The sequence below is a fragment of the Bos javanicus genome, chromosome 10 (assembly GCF_032452875.1).
Source record: "Bos javanicus breed banteng chromosome 10, ARS-OSU_banteng_1.0, whole genome shotgun sequence".
Taxonomy (NCBI): domain Eukaryota; kingdom Metazoa; phylum Chordata; class Mammalia; order Artiodactyla; family Bovidae; genus Bos; species Bos javanicus.
Window position 1 is genome coordinate 92,357,538 of NC_083877.1, and position 24,142 is coordinate 92,381,679.

Below are 24,142 nucleotides of genomic sequence, written 5' to 3' on the forward strand. Positions count from 1 at the left end.
AGCAACTTAGCAGCAGCAGCAGAATATGTCCCGATTCAAGGCCTGTGAAACCAGAAGGTAGATGTAGAAAATAGGCAGTCACTTTCATCTTGTTTTCCAGTGGAATTTTCTCCTGAATGTTTGACTTTGCCTTTCTTTTTTTTTAAAGTGTGGATGGTGGGCTGGAAGGACATGCGCTGTCTCAGGGGGTCTAGAGAAAAATTAGGGGTAAAAGCTAGATTTTTTAGAGTCATTAAAAAAAAAATGATGATGTATGAAGCCAAGGGAATGAATCAATGGAGGACGTAAAAAGACAGACAAAAAAGGATGGTTGACTCGGACTTCCCTGGTGATCCAGCAGTTGAGACTCCATACTTCCACCACCAGGTGCGCAGGCTTGATCCCTGGTCACAGAAGCTCCGCACGCCAAGAAGTAAGGCCAAAAAGAGAGAGAGGGAAAAAAAATGAAAGGTGGCTGACTCTTGGAGTGTGCCTACATATAGCGGGGGTGAGGAGTCTATCAGATGGATAGAGGAAAAACAGAGGCCTCTAGGATCATGAAGACAAGAGAGATTTCAAGAAAGCAAGCTTCTCTAGTGTTAAATGCTATGAAGAGACATTATGGGGGCTGGGAATGTCACTGCCGACCTTTCAGAAAGTTAACTGGAGTGAAGGTTCCTTGAGGGAAGGCCCATGCCCTATCTCACAGTATTGCCAAAGCTCCAAGTGGCTGCACAGAAGGAAAGGGACAAGCATTCGTGGAATACGGTACGGCAGCTACACTGAACGCCCAATTGCAAGGAGTTAATAATATACTGTGATCATGAGGGACTTCCTCGTGGTCCAGTGGTTAAGAATTTGCCTTTCAATGCAGGAGATGTGGGTTCTACTCTGGTCAGGGAACTAAGATCTCACATTGTTGTTGCTGTTGTTCGGTTGCTCAGTCAAGTTCAACTCTTTGCGACCCCACGGACTGCAGCAAGCCAGGCTTCCCTGTTCTTCACCATCTCCCAAAACTTGCTCAAACTCATGTCCATTGAGTCAGTGATGTCATCCAACCATCTCATCCTCTGTTATCCTCTTCTCCTCCTGTCTTCAATCTTTCCCAGCATCAGTGTCTTTTCCAATGAGTCAGCTCTTCCCATCAGGTGGCCAAAGTATTGGAGCTTCAGCTTCAGCATTGGTTCTTCCAATGAATATTCAGGGTTGATTTCCTTTAGGATTGACCGGTTGAATTTCCTTCCAATCCAAGGGATTCTCAAGAGTCTTCTGCAACACCACAGTTCAAAAGCATCAATTCTTCGGCACTCAGCTTTCTTTATGGTCCAACTCTCACATCCATACATGACCACTAGAAAAACCATAGCTCTGACTGCTGCTGCTGCTGCTGCTAAGTCGCTTCAGTCGTGTCCGACTCTGTTTGACCCCATAGACGGTAGCCCACCAGGCTCCCCCGTCCCTAGGATTCTCCAGGCAAAAACACTGGAGTGGGTTGCCATTTCCTTCTCCAATGCAGGAAAGTGAAAAGTGAAAGTGAAGTCGTTCAGTCGTGTCCGACTCTTAGCGACCCCATGGACTGTAGCCCACCAGGCTCCTCCATCCATGGGATTTTCCAGGCAAGAGTACTGGAGTGGGGTGCCATTGTTGGCAAAGTAATGTCTCTGCTTTTTAATATACTGTCTAGGTTTGTTGTAGCTTTTCTTCCCAGGAGTAAGTGAGTGAAAGTTGCTCAGTCATGTCTGACTCTTTGTGACCCCATGGACTATACAGTCCATGGATTTCTCCAGGCCAGAATACTGGAGTGGGTAGCTTTTCCCTTCTCCAGGGGATTTTCCCAGCCCGGGGACTGAACCCAGGTCTCCCACATTGCAGATGTATTCTTTACCAGCTGAGCCACCAGGGAAGCCCATTCCCTTCCAAGGAGCAAGTGTCTTTTAATTTCATAGCTGTAGTCACCGTCTGTAGTGATTTTGGAGCCGAGGAAAATAGTCTCTCGCTGTTCCTATTGTTTCCCCATCTATTTGTCATGAAGTGATAGGATCAGATGCCATGATCTTTGTTTTTTGAATTTTGAGTTTTAAGCCAGCTTTTTCACTCTCCTCTTTCACCTTCATCAAAAGGCTCTTTAGTTCTTCTTTGCTTTCTGCCATAAGGGTAATATCATCTGCATATCTGAGGTTATTGATATTTCTCCCAGAAATTTTGATTCCAGCTTATGCTTCATCCAGCCTGGCATTTTGCATGATGTACTCTGCATATAAGTTAAATAAGCAGGGTGACAGTGTACAGCCCTGGTGTACTCCTTTCCTAATTTGGAACCAGTATGTTGTTCCATGCCTGGTTCTAACTGCTGTGTCTTGACCTGCATACAGATTTCTCAGGAGGCAGGTCAGGTGGTCTGGTGTTCCTATCTCTTGGAGAATTTTCCACAGTTTGTTGTGATTTACACAGTCAAAGGCTTCAGGATAGTCAATAAAGCAAAAGTAGATGTTTTTCTAGAATTCTCTTGCTTTTTCTATGGTCCAACAGATGTTGGCAATTTGATCTCTGGTTCCTCTGCCTTTTCTAAATCCAGCTTGTACATGTGGAAGTTCACAGTTCACGTACTATTGAAGCCTCACTTGGAGAATTTTGAGCATTACTTTGCTAGCCTGTGAGACGAGTGCAATTGTGCAGTAGTTTGAACATTCTTTGGCACTGCCTTTCTTTGGGACTGGAGTGAAAACTGACCTTTTCCAGTCCTGTGTCCACTGCTGAGATCCCACATGCCGTGGGCAACTAACCCCTCGCACCACAATGAAGAGCCTGCAAGACACAGTGACAATCCCACGTGCTGCAACTAAGACCTGAAGCAGCCCAAAGCAAAGATTCTTCTTAAAAAAAAAAAAATATATATATATATATATATATATATACCATGATCACAGTTTACATTTTATGACTCTAAATACAGCTTTTGTAAAAGAAGGCAAAACTCCCTGCATATACAGTATTAATCTTGATCACAAGGAGGAAGCACTTTTACTATGGAGGAAGCACTTTTCTACCTACTTGGCACAAACTGAAACTTATCACTGGGGAGGGGAAAGCTTTTTCCTGGGATCTTCCCTGGGAGGAATTCTCTGAATGACCATAGCACAACGAAAACTTCTGATTTAATTTCCACACATTTATTAATTGGGGATTGATATCAATCTATTCACAAAGACCTTGAAAATACTTGGAAAATGGGAAATAGACTTAACTAGTCTCAAGTCCTATGTGATCCACCCATGTTCTCCAATAAAACAGTTTGCAGATAAACACTTCTTCCATGGAAGCTTTTTACCAGGTCCTTCTACTTGTTTTAGAAAGATTGAAACTAGGACTGAGAATTATCCAGAAAATACTTCTTTAAAATCCAATAAAACCCAAGAACTACAAAATCTCACCTTGAGCTTGTTTTCCATTCAGAGAGGCGCAGTCTATCGTTCCCAAGTTGTGCTTTAAAACTAGAGTGATAACTATAGCAAATGTCTTTGACTGCTTCTTCTGTAAGACGCTGTGCTGAGGGCTTCACGTGCATTATCCCATCTAGTCTTTATAACTATTCCATGCAATTAAGTGCAAGTATTAATGTCTGTTTGCCAAATAAGAAAACCAAGGCTTGGATCTTTCTCAAGACTACATGAGAAGTAAGTGGAGCTAGGACATCCCAGGATATATCATAAATCCTCCTAAGGATCAATTTTCATGGCTGTATAATATTCTACTGTATCACTGACTCATGAGGCTCAGTTTTCATAGCTGCATAATATTCCACTGCATCACTGCCATTTAAAGATACACATTTGATGTTTTTTTTAATTAGAAAGATATCTTAAAATAGGAAATCATGGGACTGATGGCCAGCTTGCATCAGAACAAGGTAACAGGTTCTAAATGATGGATCTTTTTCTACTAACAGACCCCATTCCAGTTCGCCTAGAATGCAGCACGGACAAGCAAGAACAAGGAATTCATGACTGAAGGCTCAGACTCCCAGCTAAGGCCTGCTAGGCCCATACACCAGAGAGCACCTGGCCTGTGGTGTTCCTCTCCCTTCTACCTTTACTAGCCCCCATTTTTCTAGAGACATAGTGGTACATGTGAAGGTATCAGGCTGGATTCCTTAGAAAACAGAGGCTGAGACTAAGCTTCTATGCCAGGGCTTTGGAGGAATCCCAGGGACGTGAGAGTGAGGGAAGAAGAGAAATGAGGCTATGAAAGCAAATGTAAGATGGCGTGGGGCTAGTGGTGGCTTCACAAGAATCACAGCTTCTTGCTTGGCCACCCGGGACTTCCCCAGAGGGCCTGTTGGGAACTGCAGAACCTCAAAAGCTTCCATCAGAGGAAGTGGCGTGAGAGGAGGGCATGAATCTGCCAGTGCCTGCCTGTCTCTTGTTCCCCATTAGCAAAGTTCACTCTGTGGTGACCCAACTGCCCCCCTCAACTGGGGTGTGTCAGCTGGTCCTTTCTGCAGAAGATGGGGAAGCCAGACCCTGCAGGGCACACTTCATTGGAGTCCAGAAGCAGTGAGAGGAACCCAGCATGGCCTTGGATGGCAAGATGGTAGAGATCTGGGCTCTACCACTCCCAGAGACAGATGAGGCTAAGAAGATCTGAGGTGGTACCTGAGTGGGAACCAATACAGGAAGGTTAAACCTAGACGGGAATCAACGCTGGTACGTAATCCCACATACGCTGAGTGCAGAAGCGACGCTCTGTAGGTATTTCTGAACTCTGGGCTATTTGTGTTCATTGAGTTTCTGCAGATTCTTAGAATTCTGTCACAGGACATCATCCATTCATTTCTTCTTTATTCATGTATTGAATAAATGCCATTCGATAGCATTTATTCAGCATCTTCTATGGCAAGGCATACTCTAGTGAAATTTGAGGGACAGAGAGAGGACTAAGACCCACACTCTGCCTGGGAGAGGAAGACAGGCAAACCAAAGACGGTCTCAGTACAGTGTGACCAGGGCCACCCCAGGGGAACCGAGTAGTGCCATGAGAGCACAAGGGAGCTGCATCTAGCCCCATTCTGGAGTCAGTGAAGAGTAACTGACGGAAGACGACACCTGGGCAGGGGCTTGAAAGATGAACAGAAATTAGGTGCTGGTAGGGGATAGGAGTGGCAGTACGACATCTAGAAGAACAAAACAGGACAATACAATATGGTCAGTTCAGTTCAGTTCAGTCGCTCAGTCGTGTCCGACTGTTTGAGACCCCATGAACTGCAGCACGCCAGGCCTCCCTGTCCATCACCATCTCCCGGAGTTCACTCAAACTCACGTCCATCGAGTCGGTGATGCCATCCAGCCATCTCATCCTCTGTCGTCCCCTTCTCCTCCTGCCCCCAATCCCTCCCAGCATCAGAGTCTTTTCCAATGAGTCAACTCTTCGCATGAGGTGGCCAAAGTATTGGAGTTTCAGCTTTAGCATCATTCCTTCCAAAGAACACCCAGGACTGATCTCCTTTAGAATGGATTGGTTGGTTCTCCTTGCAGTCCAAGGGACTCTCAAGAGTCTTCTCCAGCACCACAGTTCAAAAGCATCAATTCTTCGGCGTTCAGCTTTCTTCACAGTCCAACTCTCACATCCATATATGACTACTGGAAAAACCATAGCTTTGCCTAGATGGACCTTTGTTGGCAAAGTAATGTCTCTGCTTTTTAATACGTTATCTAGGTTGGTCATGCAAAGTCACCGTTTATTACCAAAAAGGGTGTACAACAGACATCCCTGACTTTTACACATTCATCCTGAGACCTCCCCACTACCTAAGCCCATCCCTGAATATCTCCCATCACTGACCCCAACTCCTAAAGCATGCATCAGAGGTGGGATCTGGAGATAAGGGAAGGCACGGTGTGAAGGGAAGATGTGGCTAAGAAATGAGCTTCCAGTTCAGGGATGGCCTAAGATTCAGGATTAGTGTTGGGAATGTGGCGAGCTGGGGATGCAGAGCCAGAATGATGGTGTCTGTTTTGTACACAACTTCTACCCTTGAAGACAGAAAAAAGTCCCCCACTCAAAACTGCTGCAATAAAGTGTAATTATATTCATACAAAATCTAGGGGATGAATAAAAGCATGTTGTGTCTTCTGAACTATAGATAATTCAGTTTAACTCACTGACGCAATAAGCCAGAGAAGGGTAGCAAGAGAGGAGAATGGTGAGACTGAGAGTCAGATCAGACGGGTCCTTGGAGGCCATCCCGAGAAGGCTGGGATCTGGCATAAAGGGAATGGAGATTAGTGAAGCACACGATTTGACAAAGATCCTTCTGGAAGCAATGAGGACGGTGGGGTGGAGGGTGGGAAGACCAGCTGGTAGTTATAGTGATCGGGCATTGCAAGATGAGGGGTAAAGAGGGGGGATGTTCTTTATGAGTCACTTAGGAGGTAAGATCATCCAGACACAGGGATGAAGTCTATCTGGGGTTCATTTAGATCGAAGGGGTAGTGGTCAGTGGATAAAAAGGACCCTGGAAAACCAGATAGATTTTTAGTGTTGTCCTCCAAGATAAGGATTTTTGGGGGAAGAACGGCTGAGGGGTGGTAGGGACAATATGAGTCCACTTTTAGACCCAGTGAGTTCGATGGGCATTCAGGACAACCACACTGAGGCGACTATGGGTCCACTCAACAGACATGTCCAGAGACGAGTGTTCATCCCACAGACTGACAGGTCAGTCATGGCTCTGGACTAGGTCACCCAGAGAGAATGTACAATACAAGGAGCAACAGGAACCAAGGGTGGGAAGGTCAGCTGGGCTCAGGATAAACAGTCAGGCAGGACTTCACTATAAATGCCTTCTCTAGTCGGCTTCAGCAATATGTGAACCGTGAACTTCCTGATGTTCAAGCTGGTTTTAGAAAAGGCAGAGGAACCAGATATCAAATTAACAACATCTGCTGGATCATGGAAAAAGCAAGAGAGTTCCAGAAAAACATCTATTTCTGCTTTATTGACTATGCCAAAGCCTTTGACTGTGTGGATCACAATAAACTGTGGAAAATTCTGAAAGAGATGGGAATACCAGACCACCTGACCTGCCTCTTGAGAAATCTGTATGCAGGTCAGGAAGCAACAGCTAGAACTGGACATGGAACAACAGACTGCTTCCAAATAGGAAAAGGAGTTCGTCAAGGCTGTATATTGTCACCCTGCTTATTTAATTTCTATGCAGAGTACATCATGAGAAACGCTGGACTGGAAGAAGCACAAGCTGGAATCAAGATTGCCGGGAGAAATATCAATAAGCTCAGATATGCAGATGACACCACCCTTATGGCAGAAAGTGAAGAGGAACTCAAAAGCCTCTTGATGAAAGTGAAAGTGGAGAGTGAAAAAGTTGGCTTCAAGCTCAACATTCAGAAGACGAAGATCATGGCATCAGGTCCCATCACTTCATGGGAAATAGATGGGGAAACAGTGGAAACAGTGTCAGACTTTATTTTTCTGGGCTCCAAAATCCCTGCAGATGGTGACTGCAGCCATGAAATTAAAAGACGCTTACTCCTTGGAAGGAAAGTTATGACCAACCTAGATAGCATATTCAAAAGCAGAGACATTACTTTGCCAACAAAGGTTCATCTAGTCAAGGCTATGGTTTTTCCTGTGGTCATGTATGGATGTGAGAGTTGGACTGTGAAGAAGGCTGAGCGCTGAAGAATTGATGCTTTTGAACTGTGGTGTTGGAGAAGACTCTTGAGAGTCCCTTGGACTGCAAGGAGATCCAACCAGTCCATTCTGAAGGAGATCAGCCCTGGGATTTCTTTGGAAGGACTGACGCTAAAGCTGAAACTCCAATACTTTGGCCACCTGATGTGAAGAGTTGACTCATTGGAAAAGACTCTGATGCTGGGAGGGATTGGGGGCAGGAGGAGAAGGGGACGACAGGATGACATGGCTGGATGGCATCACTGACTCGATGGACGTGAGTCTGAGTGAACTCTGGGAGTTGGTGATGGACAGGGAGGCCTGGCGTGCTGCTATTCATGGGGTCGAAAAGAGTCGGACATGACTGAGTGACTGATCTGATCTGAGTCACGTTGTGGAGGCCCCAGGCTGCAGTCCACCTTCCACTGTGGGGTTGGAAAACCACCTGCTTTGCTTAGAATCAAGAGGCGTGCGTGTGCGCTCAGTCACTCAGTCCTGTCCAATTCTTTGCAACCCCATGGGTTGTAGAATCAAGAAGAAGAGCAGGTAGGACAGATTTTAGTGTTCACGTCAACTAGCGAACGCTTCAGGTAACACCAAGTTGAGGGGGCTCTGGAGGCTCCAGGATGAGACAGAGAGGCAAAAACACCGGCGGCGTTAGACAGAACCACAGGAGTTGTGTATTTCTAGTTTTCCAGCCCTAGGGGAAGTGAAACCTTCCTCACTTGTTTGCACCATGGATTTACTTATGTTTTATGCACTTACCCTGGTACTTCCACTTCATACGCAATTCATCTGTCAGGAAGGGGTCTCTGGTTAGGGCTAAGGCCAGGAGGCACTCAAACTTGAAGTTCTCCCCCTAGGAACTGATTCTTAACCTTATTTTTTTTTTTTTTTTTTTATTGCAAAGTAAGTAATTTTTATTTTTGTCATAAATGTATGTATTGTGACGTACATACATACAATAAAAGGAACGTATCTGTAAACATTAGCTGGCTAACTTCTTACAACGATGAACACTATTGACATTTGTGCCAGATGATTCTTTGCTATGGGGGCTGCCCTGTGCCATGTATGATGTTTATCAGCATCCTTGGCCTCTACTTTCTAGGCACCCGTAGCATGCCCATTGAAATCATGACAGCTAACAGTGTCACCAGATTTGTCTGCTGGGACAAAATGACCCCCAACTGAGAAGCACGATTAACCTTACTTAAAAAAAAAAGTCTGACTCTCTGGATCTCTTTGAAATATAATGTAAGTAAGAGACCCTCCCCTCCAGGTAAATACACATACAGGCAACATTCTGTCTAAATTCAGGAGCTTCAGAGACATCTCTCCTAAGGTCCTTGTATGTGAAATTCCCAGCTAACAGCTCCAACCAAGAACAACTTATCTAGTTCCCGCTGCTGTCAGACTTTTCAAAACGAAGCAAAGCCACTCCAGGGGAGCAGAGCAGAAGGAAGCCAGGCACTGTGGCTTCTTCTGACCCTGAACTGATAAAATTCCTTATTTCCATTTTCAGCACTGCAGAGGGTATCTCCTTCCCTTTTTGAAGATCCTCTCCCCTCCCACTTCCCCCAACAAAACAAGACACACAGGCATAACACCAAGACAGTCCACCCAAACGCTAAAAAGTAGGGCTGCCTCGCAGGCTGCGGGCCCTGGAGCTGGGCCCCTGGCTGACTGCAAAGCTGTCCCTGGGCCGCAGGCCCCTCACAAACAAGAAACACCCCAGTGCAGGCTGCTGACGAAGGCAGGGAGGGGTGCCTGGGTGTCTCGGATGACCAGGGACAGTGGCGAGGAACCAGGCATGCTGGGTGGGCTTGGCGTGGTGTGACAGTTGAGTAAGAATCTGTCCGCTGAGGGCTGGCCCTGTTTTCATAAATCAGGCCTTGGGCTTTGATGGATGACATGCACTGATAGATGCAGAGAGCAGATATATTAGGAAATGTCATGACTTGCAGACAAAATAATCCTCACGTTATGAAATGGGAGTAACTCGGCCTCTTGAAATAGTGACGACTCACCCACCCGCCGTCCTACTCTATTTCCTTCTTTTAAACTTATTCCTCCAATTTTTAATCTAGTTATCTACCTTTTGATTTCTTTATTATAAAAGGCATGCCCTCTCACTAAAGGAAATTGGGAAAATACAGAAAACCGGTATAAGCACTGAGGTACTTCTGAAATGATTTCTAAAAACTCCCTCTGCAAGCACCTTTCCAGCTTCCCAGGAACACTTCTATTGTTTAAGGGGAAAGAGTTCCTCTGTGGGAGCCGGGGGAGGTGTCCCCACAGACAAATGGTACAGAACCCTTTGACCCCGTGATTGCCTGGGCTCTCACCCCGTGGCTGAGCATTACTTATTCTATTGTTTTTTCCAAGTGGACGGAAATTTCCCACAGTTGGTGCCTATTCTCCTTACTTCCTCAACCTGAAAGACCAGAAAGAAAAATTTCATCACCGCAAATTCTTTCCTATTAATTCTTCCCCTTGGTTATTTCTAATGTTTTTTGCGTTCAGTCCTCACACCACCCACCTCCATCTGGACAAGGTCCGTCCAAAATTCTTGGAGGGATTTAGAAACGAGCCACACGGCTCCATACATTTGGTCCACCACTAATAGCAGTGTTCCCTTCGGTAGACGTCTCACTGACAGTAACTTTTGCAAAACAGAGAAGCCACAAATTCAGAGCCTGTAAACCACATATGCAAACACAGCAGACATTCTAATTAGAGAATTGAGAGATGAGACTTCAGAATTCTATGCTCCCTACGTCTTGGTTCTTACTGAGCTTACATTGAGAGTAAGGCAAAAAAAAAAAAAAATTCAGAATTGCAATGTTGAGTGAAGCCAAGTGTCTTAGGTTCATTTTCCAACCAACTGTAAAACTTGAATTTAAATCTTAGATGCATTTTCCAACCAGCCGTAAAACGAATTTAAAACTGGGAGGCCCAGTTCATGTACTGGAAAAGAGTGAGGACTTTCTTACAAGGCTCACAGTGGTAAAGAGCACATACGAGGTTAGCATACATTACGCAGAAATGCTGACACTGCCAGGGGTATCCACTTTCTCTGTTTTTTGGGTTTCTGAATGCCTGCGCATCTGCGGTTCGCGTCCCAGTTGCCACATTCAGAGGCCAGATTTGATCTCTGGATGCCCTGTTTCCATTACAGGGGAAACGTAAGTGGCTGACGTGTGTGTAGAACTTATTGCAGTACCTCCTTGACCTCTCTCTTTTATTTTGAATTAAAAAAAAAAAGGAAAATAGCAGCAGTGTGGGTTAAATTAAAATGTGGTTTTCAGTTCAGGGAAGATTCAAAGGACTTTAAAAATGTGTGATCCGTCACCGTTCCTCACTTCTCACCCGTTGGCAGGGACGGGAGCATTTTACAGCGATAAAGTGATTAACAGCTTCCCAGCATGAATACCCCTGCACTTCCTGAGCCCTCCAGTCTCAGAGACGGGCATTTTTACTCCCAGTTTCCATCTCAAGCAAGGTCAGGAAACACAGAGTGTCAGAGAGTAAGTCGCTTGCCCCAGAGCCTAAAGCCAGGTTGAGGCCAAGCGGTATCTGACCTGAGAACAATGACTCCGAAGTCCGTGAGTTACAGAACTCAAACAACAAACTAGCTAAGAAAACACCCGCATCAGAGAGGCCCACATGTCACTTTATACAGGCAAAGGGAAGAGCAAACGAGTGGGAATTCCCTGGTGTCCAGGGGTTAAGACTCTACACTTTCAATGTAAAGAGTGTGGGTTCAATCCCTGGTCTGGGAACTAAGATCTCACACGCCACAGCCTTTAAAAAAAAAAAAAAAAGGAACAAACCAGAAAACTGGAAGCAGCCTGACTTTTCCACTAGAGCTGGAATAACTCCTGGCTCAGCCCTCAGACCCCTCTTCTTGGCCTGCTTCCTTTCTTTCCCGATGGCTTTGGATCCATCCCCAGCTGGGGAAGCACCACCCAGAGGCCTCCAGCCCCGACTTCCCCCAACACTGCCGAAGCACCTTCGTTTCATCATCCAACAGGCCTCTCAAACTATCACATCCAAAATTGAACAGCTACTCTCTGTTCCCCCAAACTACCCCACCAGAAGCTTTCCCAGCCCAGAACGATGGCAGCTGTTTTCCAGTTGCCTTGGGTTGGCGGGGGGGCGAGAAGCTGGAAATCAAGTTATCCTGGACTTCCCTCTTCCTGTTACACTGTTTCATTCATTGAACAAAAAAGGCATTTTATAAACATATTTATCAATGATTCCTTTGGCTGTGGCAGGTCTCAGATGCCGCGTGTGGAATGCAGGATCTAGTTTCCTGTATGTATGTGTGCGTGTTAGTCGCTCAGTCATGTCTGACTCTTTGCGACCCCATGGACTGTAGCCCAAGAGACCCCTCTGTCCATGGGATTCTCCAGGCAAGGATACTGGAGTGGGTTGCCATGCCTTCCTCCAAGGGATCTTCCCCACCCTGGGATTGAACCCAGGTCTCCTACATTACAGGCAGATTCTTTACCATCTGAGCCACCAGGGAAGCCCCCAGTTCCCTGACCAGGGACTGAATCTGACTTCCTGCCTTGGGAGTGCAGAGTCTTGACTGTGGGACCACCAGGGAAGTCCCTCTCAAAGGATTCTTTGAAATGGCAAATGCCACTAGTACACTTAATAGCTATGTCATTTGCATGCAAACTGGTCATGAGTCCCTTCACTAAAGCAGTTCAGATCAGATCAGATCAGTCGCTCAGTCATGTAGGACTCTTTGCAACCCCATGAATCACAGCACACCAGGCCACCCTGTCCATCACCAACACACGGAGTTCACTCAGACTCACGTCCATTGAGTCAGCGATGCCATCCAGCCATCTCATCCTCTGTCATCCCCTTCTCCTTCTGCCCCCAGTCCCTCCCAGCATCAGAGTCTTTTCCAATGAGTCAACTCTTCACATGAGGTGGCCAAAGTATTGGAGTTTCAGCTTTAGCATCATTCCTTCCAAAGAAATCCCAGGGCTGATCTCCTTCAGAATGGACTGGTTGGATCTCCTTGCAGTCCAAGGGACTCTCAAGAGTCTTCTCCAACACCACAGTTCAAAAGCATCAATTCTTCGGCACTCAGCCTTCTTCACAGTCCAACTCTCACATCCATACATGACCACAGGAAAAACCATAGCCTTGACTAGACGAACCTTTGTTGGCAAAGTAATGTCTCTGCTTTTGAATATGCTATCTAGGTTGGTCATAACTTTCCTTCCAAGGAGTAAGCTTCTTTTAATTTCATGGCTGCAGTCACCATCTGCAGTGATTTTGGAGCCCAAAAATAAAGTCTGACACTGTTTCCACTGTTTCCCCATCTATTTCCCATGAAGTGATGGGACCTGATGCCATGATCTTCATTTTCTGAATGTTGAGCTTTAAGCCAACTTTTTCACTCTCCACTTTCACTTTCATCAAGAGGCTTTTGAGTTCCTCTTCACTTTCTGCCATAAGGGTGGTGTCATCTGCATATTTGAGGTTATTGCTATTTCTCCCGGCAATCTTGATTCCAGCTTGTGTTTCTTCCAGTCCAGCATTTCTCATGATGTACTTTGCATATAAGTTAAATAAACAGGGTGACAATATACAGCCTTGATGAACTCCTTTTCCTATTTGGAAGCAGTCTGTTGTTCCATGTCCAGTTCTAACTGTTGCTTCCTGACGTGCATACAAATTTCTCAAGAGGCAGATCAGGTGGTCTGGTATTCCCATCTCTTTCAGAATTTCCCACAGTTTATTGTGATCCACACAGTCAAAGGCTTTGGCATAGTCAATCAAGCAGAAATAGATGTTTTTCTGGAACTCTCTTGCTTTTTCCATGATCCAGCGGATGTTGGCAATTTGATCTCTGGTTCCTCTGCCTTTTCTAAAACCAGCTTGAACATCAGGAAGTTCACGGTTCACAGATTGCTGAAGCCTGGCTTGGAGAATTTTGAGCATTACTTTACTAGCATGTGAGATGAGTGCAATTGTGCAGTAGTTTGAGCATTCTTTGGCATTGCCTTTCTTTGGGATTGGAATGAAAACTGACCTTTTCCAGTCCTGTGGCCACTGCTGAGTTTTCCAAATTTGCTGGCATATTGAGTGCAGCACTTTCACAGCATCATCTTTCAGGATTTGGAATAGCTCAACTGGAGTTCCATCACCTCCACTAGCTTTGTTCGTAGTGATGCTTTCTAAGGCCCACTTGACTTCACATTCCAGGATGTCTGGCTCTAGGTCAGTGATCACACCATCGTGATTATCTGGGTCATGAAGATCTTTTTTGTACAGATCTTCTGTGTATTCTTGCCATCTCTTCTTAATATCTTCTGCTTCTGTTAGGTCCATACCATTTCATTTCTGTCCTTTATCGAGCCCATTTTGCATGAAATGTTCCTTTGGTATCTCTGATTTTCTTGAAGAGATCCCTAGTCTTTCCCATTCTGTTGTTTTCCTCTATTTCTTTGCATTGATCGCTGAAGAAGGCTTTCTTATCTCTTCTTGCTATTCTTTGGAACTCTGCATTCAGATGGGAATATCTTTCCTTTTCTCCTTTGCTTTTTGCTTCTCTTTTCACAGCTATTTGTTAGGCCTACCCAGACAGCCATTTTGCTTTTTTGCATTTCTTTTCTATGGGGATGGTCTTGATCCCTGTCTCCTGTACAATGTCACGAACCTCATTCCATAGTTCATCAGGCACTCTTATCTATCAGATCTAGGCCCTTAAATCTATTTCTCACTTCCACTGTATAATCATAAGGGATTTGATTTAGGTCATACCTGAATGGTCTAGTGGTTTTCCCTACTTTCTTCAATTTCAGTCTGAATTTGGCAATAAGGAGTTCATGGTCTGAGCCACAGTCAGCTCCTGGTCTTGTTTTTGCTGACTGTATAGAGCTTCTCCATCTTTGGCTGCAAAGAATATAATCAATCTGATTTCGGTGTTGACCATCTGTATAGAGTCTTCTCTTGTGTTGTTGGAAGAGGATGTTTGTTATGACCAGTGCATTTTCTTGGCAAAACTCTATTAGTCTTTGCCTTGCTTCATTCCATATTCCAAGGCCAAATTGCCTGTTACTCCAGGTGTTTCTTGACTTCCTACTTATGCATTCCAGTCCCCTATAATGAAAAGGACATCTTTTTTGGGTGTTAGTTCTAAAAGGTCTTGTAGGTCTTCATAGAACTGTTCAACTTCAGCTTCTTCAGCGTTACTGGTTGGGACATAGACTTGGATTACTGTGATATTGAATGGTTTGCCTTGGAAACGAACAGAGATCATTCTGTCGTTTTTGAGATTGCATCCAAGTACTGCATTTTGGACTCTTTGGTTGACCATGATGGCCACTCCGTTTCTTCTGAGGGATTCCTGCCCGCCATAGTAGATATAATGGTCATCTGAGTTAAATTCACCCATTCCAGTCCATTTCAGTTCACTGATTCCTAGAATGTCGACATTCACTCTTGCCATCTCCTGTTTGACCACTTCCAATTTGCCTTGATTCGTGGACCTGACATTCCAGGTTCTTATGCAATATTGCTCTTTACAGCATCAGACCTTGCTTCTATCACCAGTCACATCCACAGCTGGGTATTCTTTTTGCTTTGGCTCCATCCCTTCATTCTTTCTGGAGTTATTTCTCCACTGATCTCCAGTAGCATATTGGGCACCTACTGACCTGGGGAGTTTATCTTTCAGTATCCTATCATTTTGCCTTTTCATACTGTTAGGTAAGCTTTATCCATGGCAGCACTGTCTACCTACAATGATGATCGTGTACTACTTTGCTTTTGTGTGCTATTGGATAAACATGTATGTGACACCTCCTGTCTCCCAGAGACTGACCTCAAAGTGCCTTACAACTCATTTAAAGTAACTCATGTACTCCTCAAAAGAGCTGTATAAACTAGATACTTTTATTATAGGAAACTGAGGCACAGGGAAGTTAAAGAATGCCCACCACTCAAACATGTATAGTCTGGCTCTGGAGTCTTAATGAACCTACAGCTTCATCCGGTTTTCTTGCGGCCAGGACCCAGCTCTGCCAAGTGTCCAGGGTGGACTGCGTTTTCTTCACAGGACAGAGGCCACCGGAGGATGGCGCGCAGAGCCCCTGGTCCCAAGAGCACAGGGCTGCTGTGTGTGATGGTGCAGCTGGAAGTGCAGACACGCCTGCCCAATTAGGCTGATGTGAGTGACAGCCGCTGAACTGGCGCAAAGAGGTCCCCCTCCCAACTCACCCCCTTTCTAGCTAATACTTTATAACGAAAATTTTAAGGAGGAAGAGATAGGGAAAAGAAAGAAGGAAGTGTGCTTCAGCAGTCCTGCTGATAGTGCGAACCCAGAGAGCAAAAACAAGGGCCCGTTTCCTCCCACCGGGATCTCTGCGGGTGTGGTGGACAGCACAGACCGCACCCCCCAACTCCTGGCCTTAATTCTTTCTAGCACTTTTCCTTTTGTTTCCAGCTACAGCAGGGACTAAAAACTCCGGGAAATGGTGATGGACAGGGAAGCCTGGCGTGCTGCAGTCCACGGGGTCACGAAGGGTCAGACACGACTGAGCGACTGAACAACAACAGAGGATCCGGAATTAGCAAAATTCAGTGAATGACAGCTATCGACCGTGATTTTGATCATTTCGATTTCAAAAAAGCTTTTTCCCCATCTTTCAACTGCCAGGGTCTAAAGTGGAGGGAGATCTAAGAACAAAGAGTATTGTTAAAAAATTAATACTTTGTACTGGGCGAAGACACAAGCCAAGCTATTTGTGACAACTCTGGGTTCATGGAATAGACGGCGTTTAAATAATGTGTCACTGAATAAGCTATGGATCACCCCAACCTTATCCACTTAACTGTGGCATTACAATTACTCTCTTAACAACTGAAGTCAGGAAAGACAGACAAACATATTCGATTCCTAAAGCAAACAGATATAAAATCTGTTCTCATTTGAAGCAGCTCACATTTTAAAAAAAAAAGAAAAAAGCAATTAGCTAACTTCAAAAGGCAGCCAATGGAGGGATTCTATCTTGCTGGTAAGGGTCTGGTGTCTCACTTCAAAGTTCAGGCAGATTGAAAGCCACTGACAGTCCTGTTATACCGCTTGGCATCTGGCGTGAAAAATGCTGAGACTGCCATTTCATTCAGATGGTGTGTTTGCACAAACCCACAGCACTGAAATGGTACCTCCTTTCAATGAGAGCCAGGGTTCAGCCTGAAAGAGAAGGGTGTAATTATCTCATCCCCCAAATTAAAATTAATGAGGACCTTTTGCGAGACAGTTGGAAGGCCTCCGTGGGGTACAATAATAGATGGAGAAAATCTTAACTAGATGTCAAGGGCCCAAGTTCTGAGAGCCACCATCCCGACGGGAAATCTTCGAAGCAACTGAAGCTGGGCAGCACCACATGCCAGGGAGATGGCATCAGGGGGTGTGATATGCCAGGGGATTCCTGCACGACTTTCAACAAGTCGTTTGACCTTCCCAAGTCATTTTTCGCAAGTGGAGAGAGACCGACCTCCTGCCAGCTTGACAGAGTTTATGATGGGATTAGACGGTATTTATAAAGTGGTTTGTCATCCTTCACTCCAAAGCGCTTTCCTATTAATAAAGTAAAATGTTAAGAAGGTCAGATGAGAGTCTGGCGTAACTCATCTTCTAATGAATCACTGAATGGCTTTGTTTTTCAGGAGGTGATGCAAACAATGGAAGCTGTCAGGATATCCGGATTACAGGGTCAGACGGGGATCGAGAAAGAAGACTCAAAGAAGTTCAGGTTTCCCTTTTCCCCTCTCCCTTGATCCCTTCACTCAGATACAGAAGTTGAGTCACAGTCCTCAACAAGCCTGTGCTGACCATCAGAGCCACAGTTCACTTGGGTCCATTCCCTAAAGCCCGATGGTGGTGGTTTAGTCAAGTCGAGTCTGACTCTTGCAACCCCATGGACTGTAGCCCGCCAGGTTCCCCTGTCCATGGGATTTTCCAGGCAAGAATACTGGAATGGGTTGCCATTTCCTTCTCCAGTGGATCTTCCCGATCTACGGATCGAACCTGGGTCTCCTGCACTGCAGGCAGATTCTTTACCGACTGAGCTACCAGGGAAGCCCCCTAAACCCCAATGCTCCCACCCAAATGCTACTTCTCCCTCCAATCCGGTGCAACTGCTCCTCCATGAGCCTTCCCAGCCCAGGACAACCTCAGAAAAGACCCCGTTTCTGGATTCACAGCATGCGTGCCCCTTCTGAGTATGTGGCTCCTCTTGGCCTTGCTGTTGTGTATCTATTATTAATTCTGCACAAATACTATACCCTTTCTCAGATCAGAGCACCAAGTGTTACCCTTTTCTGAATTCCTCATGTCTTCTTCTGAGCCTTATACTCAGGAAACACTCAATGCCATTCATGCGAAGCCACCTTCCAAAGATATTACTGGGCAGATTAGCAATCTGCCAAGTAGCTTCACACTCCTCACTGTGACTGAATACTATAAAGGACACTGACCACCTCTTGCTGCTAGTGAGGCCACCTCCAAGCACATAAATCTGGGTTATGTGGGACCAACTGCAGTGACAGATGTGTATACAATGAACAAAAAAATTCAAGGAACTCTGAGTTTTCAATCCTGCCCTTCTATTATCCATCTATAGAAATCTGGCTGTTTCTATCTAAGTTGTCACATTTCAGAAAGACAACAACAGCACCAGAAACTTACCACCAGAAATTGCTAGACATGGAAAAAATATACACGGTATATTCCCAGGTGGCTGCTGCTGCTGCTAAGTCGCTTCAGTCGTGTCCGACTCTGTGCGACACCATAGATGGCAGCCCACCAGGCTCCCCCGTCCCTGGGATCCTCCAGGCAAGAACACTGGAGTGGGTTGCCATTTTCTTCTCCAATGCATGAATCTGAAACGTGAAAGTGAAGTTGCTCAGTCGTGTCCGACTCCTAGCGACCCCATGGACTGCAGCCTACCAGGCTCCTCCGTCCATGGGATTTTCCAGGCAAGAGTACTGGAGTGGGGTGCCATTGCCTTCTCCGATATTCCCAGGTGGAGCAGTTGGCAAAGAATTTGCCTGCCATTGCAGGAGACGCAAGAAACTCAGGTTTGATCCCTGGGTCAGGAAGATCCTCTGGAGAATGAAATGGCAACCCACTCCAGTGTTCCTGTGTGGGAAATATCATGGACAGAGGAGCCTGGCGGGCTACAGTCCACAAGGTTGCAAAGAGTCAGATATGACTGAGTGTGCATGCACACACATGACATGATCCATAACATTTATTCAATATAAACATACAGAGAGTATGCTATTTATGTAGTTATTTAATATCTGTGCTTTTTAAATGTCAAATATCTGGATAAATGCTATCCAACAATGAACAAAAACACTTTCTAATGAACATGTTCAGTGTTTCACATCCCTCCTGGCTAGTTTAAGTGTCCCTTTCCTCACTGGTTCTCACTCATGTCTAGGGTTTGGTTTGCTACATCTTTTGAAACTGCAGACCAAGTTTCCTGGAGACCTGAGATTGAGGGAACTGTGGAGTTCACTGTAGAGCTGATCAAGGGAAGGTAACACTAAGGCCAATTCTGCAGGAGGAGGAGAAACAGCCAGCCTTCCAAAATTACCTGGACAGGGTAACAGACAGATCTGACCAACGGAGCTGGCTGCAGGCCTCCTGGACACAGGCTACGGGCTTTCACATCCTTCTGGAGGTACCCAGAAACCTAGGGAATTCTCCTGCCTCCAAGAGCACACTTTTATTTATTTTTAATTCATTTATTTTAATTGGAGGCTAATTACTGGACAATATTGTGGTGGTTTTGCCATATACCAACATGAATCAGCCACAGGGGTACATGTGTCCCCCCGATCCCGAACCCCCCTCCCACCTCCCTCCCCATCCCATCCCTCTGGGTTGTCCCAGTGCACCAGCTTTGAATGCCCTGCTTCATGCATCAAACTTGCACTGGTCATCTATTTCACATATGGTAATATACATGTTTCAAGGCTATTCTCTCAAATCATCCCACCCCTGTCTTCTCCCACAGAGTCCAAAAGTCTGTTCATTACATCTGTGTCTCTTTTGCTGTCTCGCATATAGGGTTGTTGTTACCATCTTTCTAAATTCCATATATATGCGTTAATATATTGGATTGGTGTTTCTCTTTCTGACTTACTTCACTCTGTATAATAGGCTCCAGCTTCATCCACCTCATTAGAACTGACTCAAATGCGTTCTTTTTAATAGCTGAGTAATATTCCATTGTGTATATGTACCACAGCTTTCTTAGCCATTTGTCTGCTGATGGACATCTAGGTTGCTCCCATGTCCTGGCCATTGTAAACAGTGAAGGGTACAATTTTAAAGTGTCATTTGTCTATCACATTTCTGTTAGGAAAATGATCTTTTTCAAATCTCACTTCATTTGATAGCACAGGCACACCATGCTTTCGAGTTGCAGTATTGGAGAAGACTCTTGAGAGTCTCCTGGACTGGAAGGAGATCCAACCAGTCCATCCCACAGGAAATCAGTCCTGAATATTCACTGGAAGGACTGATGCTGAAGCTGAAGCTCCAATACTTTGGCCACCTGATTCGAAGAACTGACTCATTGGAAAAGACCCTGAGGCTGGGAAAGATTGAAGGCAGGAGGAGAAGGGAACGACAGAGGATGAGATGGTTGGATGGCATCACCGACTCAATGGACATGAGTTTGGGTTAAATCTGGGAGATAGTGAAGGACAGGGAAGGCTGGCGTGCTGCTGTCCATAGGGTCACAAAGAGTCAGACACGACTGAGCGACTGAACTTAACTGAACTGAATATGCACAGAGTTTCTAGTATATTCAGCCCCACAACAAACCATTTTATACTCATGACACCTTGAAACAAATACTGTAAATTGCGAGCCAGCACTCAAAAGTTGACCCTGAGAGTATTTCATTCATTCACATGATGTCCATTGGGCAGGACTATCACTGATTAGACTTTTGCCGCATCTGGGATTTATGAAAACACAGTGAAAAGAAAACAAACCCTCATTATGGTTTATTTCTTGTGTCATGTTGTACATGCCAACATATTTTCTCCTTAACGTCTGATCTTGGAATGCTTTCTCATTACAGGAGCTGTGAGTCACAGCTAAGGGAACTGCCACAACTTCCTCCAACCAGAAGCATGATCCAAACTAGGAATGACCTTGGGTTCTCAGGGGGTTATTTATCCAGGGGGCGGTGATCACAATTTGCATGATCATATGGTACAGATGTTTATTCATGAAGACCCTCAAGGGAAACGAGTAATTTTTTCGACTATTTTAAAATTCAGCCAAATGTCCACCCAGTGAGCAAACCCAGCTCTGGAAGAAATCAAAATCGGGATGACAAGAAGTGTGACGGGTCAGGACTGGAACTGCGTTGACAGACTCATGGATTGGACAGGGCGTGGGGGCAGAATGACAAAGGCAGGGTGGCACATTTCTCGCCTCTCCGAATCGGAGCTGTTCTCGTCTCCTGACGAGAGCACTGTGCCTGCAGTTCAGTGTAGCCCAGAGACTCAGTCACTCTTACAGGCCAAAGCTGGCCTCCAGCAAAACTGCCACATGGATTATCCTGGGGCCTTCCAGATTTTCTCCTCCTTCCACTAGGCCCTTCCTTTCAGGTCTTTCCCCTCAACTCTGTCATAATTCCTCCCTGTAATTCGGTGACTTTCAGAGTGTGGCGTCTGGGCCAGCATCATTATCACCTGAGTGCCTCTCTGAAATGCTCGTTCCCAGGCTCACCCTGCTGTACTGGTTCAGAGACTCTGGTATGGGGGCCCATAAATCTATTTTTTCAAGCCTTCTAGGTGATTCCAATGCACCCTAAACTTTGAGAACAGTTGCTTTGGATGATAATTATGAAATAAGGACTTTAATGTGAGAGAGACGCCCATTTTAGAAGACCTGTGAAGACCTGTGGGCTTCCCTTGTAGCTCAGTCAGTAAAGAATCTGCCCACAATGCTGGAGACCTGGGTTTGATTCCTGGGTCAGGAAGATCCCCTGGAGGAGGAAATGGCAACCCTCTCCAGTATTCTTGCCTGGAGAATTCCATGGACAGAGGAGCCTGCCGGGCTACAGTCCCTGGGGTCGCAAGAGTCAGACACGACTCAGCAACTAAACCACCACCTGTGAAGACAGGCCACCCAAATGAGCCACTTCTAGGAGTGGACTCTCAAGTCATGTGACAGACAGTGAGAGGGAGAGATCTGAGATCTCAACTGCTTCAGTCTCCCTACATTGCTACTAGAGATGCACTCACCCTGAAAATTTGATCATCTCAACCACCTTAAAACCCTTCGAGTAACACAACCTTCTAAATCAACTATATGTCAACTGGGCTTCCCTGGTGGCTCAGATGGTAAAGAATCTGCTTGCAATGCGGGAGATCAGGGTTCGATCCCTGGGGTCAGGAAGATGCCCTGGAGAAGGGAATGGCAACCCACTCCAGTACTCTTGCCTGGAGAATCCCATGGACAGAGGAGCCTGGCGGGCTACAGTCCATGGGGTCGAAAAGAGTCGGACAGGACTGAGCGCCTAACACTACTACTACTATATAGGTCCACTGAAAAAAAACCTTCAGTGGCTGCTCCCCGCCTATAGGATAAAGTCCCAGGCTCCTGGCACATAACCCTGTATCATCTGCCTCTGGGACACCTCCCTGGCCTTGTTTCCTCCTGTGCTTTCCCTCCTAATCATCTCTGCCTCCTCTGCAAGAGGTTACATGTGCCCACACCACCAGCATTAGCTCTGGCCACGTGGCTTACCTTGGCCAACAGCATGAGGCCTAAAGTGACACCCGCTCCTTCTCAGCAGACCTTTCAGGGCCATGGTCATCTCGTTCTGTCACGTTCTCTTTTTCCCCCTCTCCCATAAACAAGATTAGTACGTCCCAGCAAGAGGCTGTTTCTTCAGCCTTGAAAGTGAAACTCACCCAGTCTTGTCTGACTCTTTGCGACCCCATGGACTGTACAGTCCATGGAATTCTCCAGGCCAGAATACTGGAGAGGGTATCCTTTCCCTTCTCCAGGGTTCTTAAGGCTTAATGGGCCCCAAAATGGAGACACATGAGGAGCAGAACCATGAATGCCCTACCCTGGACATGTAACATGGGTGAGAAACAGACGGCGGTTGGTAGTAAGCCACTGAGACTGGGATGCGGTAGGCGGGGGTAGGTATTTGCTGATTTTTCCTAAGATGACTATTATAGCACTTCTGATATCCCGTACCCTCTCTTTCTGGAATCCTCCCCTCTGCCTTACTCTTCCTTCCAATCCCAGCTCAGTTCTGTCTGCACAAGAGAATTGCCTGTTAGTCTACACTCAGCTCAGGTGTATCCCCTCAACAAAGTCTCTCTCTCTCCAGAGAGACTTTCCCAGGTACAGTTCGTCATTCTTACCTTGTAGACCTCCTCTGTCTGCTACTGATCTATAACCACATCCCTGGAATGGCACTAGGGGTTTCTATTCATTAGCACCATCCTTAGAACAATTCCTCTTAAAAAAAAAAAAATTTTTTTTTTTGAGCCCTCATTTTGCAATGTGAGAGAGACTTTGGCTCAGAAAAAATCAAGCAACTTCTCTAAGTTTCCCAGCTGTCAGGGGCGGGTGTGGCTCTGAACTTGGCAACCTGCCCCTTACCCCACGTGCCTCTGTGTCTCCTCCAGCACAGCTTCCAAATCCCCCCACTCAGGTGCAGAGGGAGGATCTTCTCACCAACAACTGAAAGGGCTGGTGAATTAATCTGACATTTGAAACATATGACTTCCCTGGTGGCTCAGACGGTAAAGCATCTGCCTAGTTCGATCCCTGGGTCAGGAAGATCCCCTGGAGAAGGAAATGGCAACCCACTCCAGTACTCTTGCCTGGAAAATCCCATGGATGGAGTAACCTGGTGGGCTACAGTCCATGGGGTCGCAAGGAGTCAGACATGACTGAGCGATTTCACTCACTTTGGAAGATTTACATCTGGAAGTTGGCTCCTTACCCTCTCAGATGATAGTCATGTTCTCTGAGTGGATGTATTTATTCTAAGGCTCCTGGTAAATGTGCCAGAGACCCTAGGAGCACTGGGGCACTTTACCTGCGCCCTCTCCCCAGCTCTCAGGTTGTGGGGGTAATGTTCTAAGAAAGACAGACAGGTTCCCACTAACATTACTCTAGAGCTGCCCTCCCCAACCTTTTTGGCACCAGTGATAGGTTTCATGGAAGACAATTATTCCACAGACCAAAGTTAGGGGTTGGGTTTCGGGATGATTCAAGCACATTTACTACGCACTTTGTCTCTATTATTGTTTCATCAGCTCCTCAGATCATCAGGCATTAGATCCCAGAGGCTGGGGACCCCTGCCCTAGAGAATTTCTGGGAAGGCCCTTTGGGATTTGTCGGGGGGGGGGGGTAGGAAACAAGTAGCAGAGGGCTCA

General features: G+C 45.9%; 1 protein-coding gene across 5 annotated transcripts in view; it reads right to left on the reverse strand.

Moving 5' to 3' along the window:
- STON2 (stonin 2) overlaps positions 1-24,142 on the reverse strand; it is a 182,013-nt gene that overhangs the window by 156,178 nt on the left and 1,693 nt on the right. Inside the window, exon 1 of one of the 5 annotated variants that reach the window (XM_061429615.1) lies at positions 18,392-19,556. The exons of the other annotated variants lie outside the window; for them this stretch is intronic. The gene's annotated coding sequence lies outside the window, so the exon portion shown is untranslated. Of the gene's footprint in view, positions 1-18,391; positions 19,557-24,142 lie in introns of those variants that run through there. 5 annotated transcript variants of the gene reach the window in all.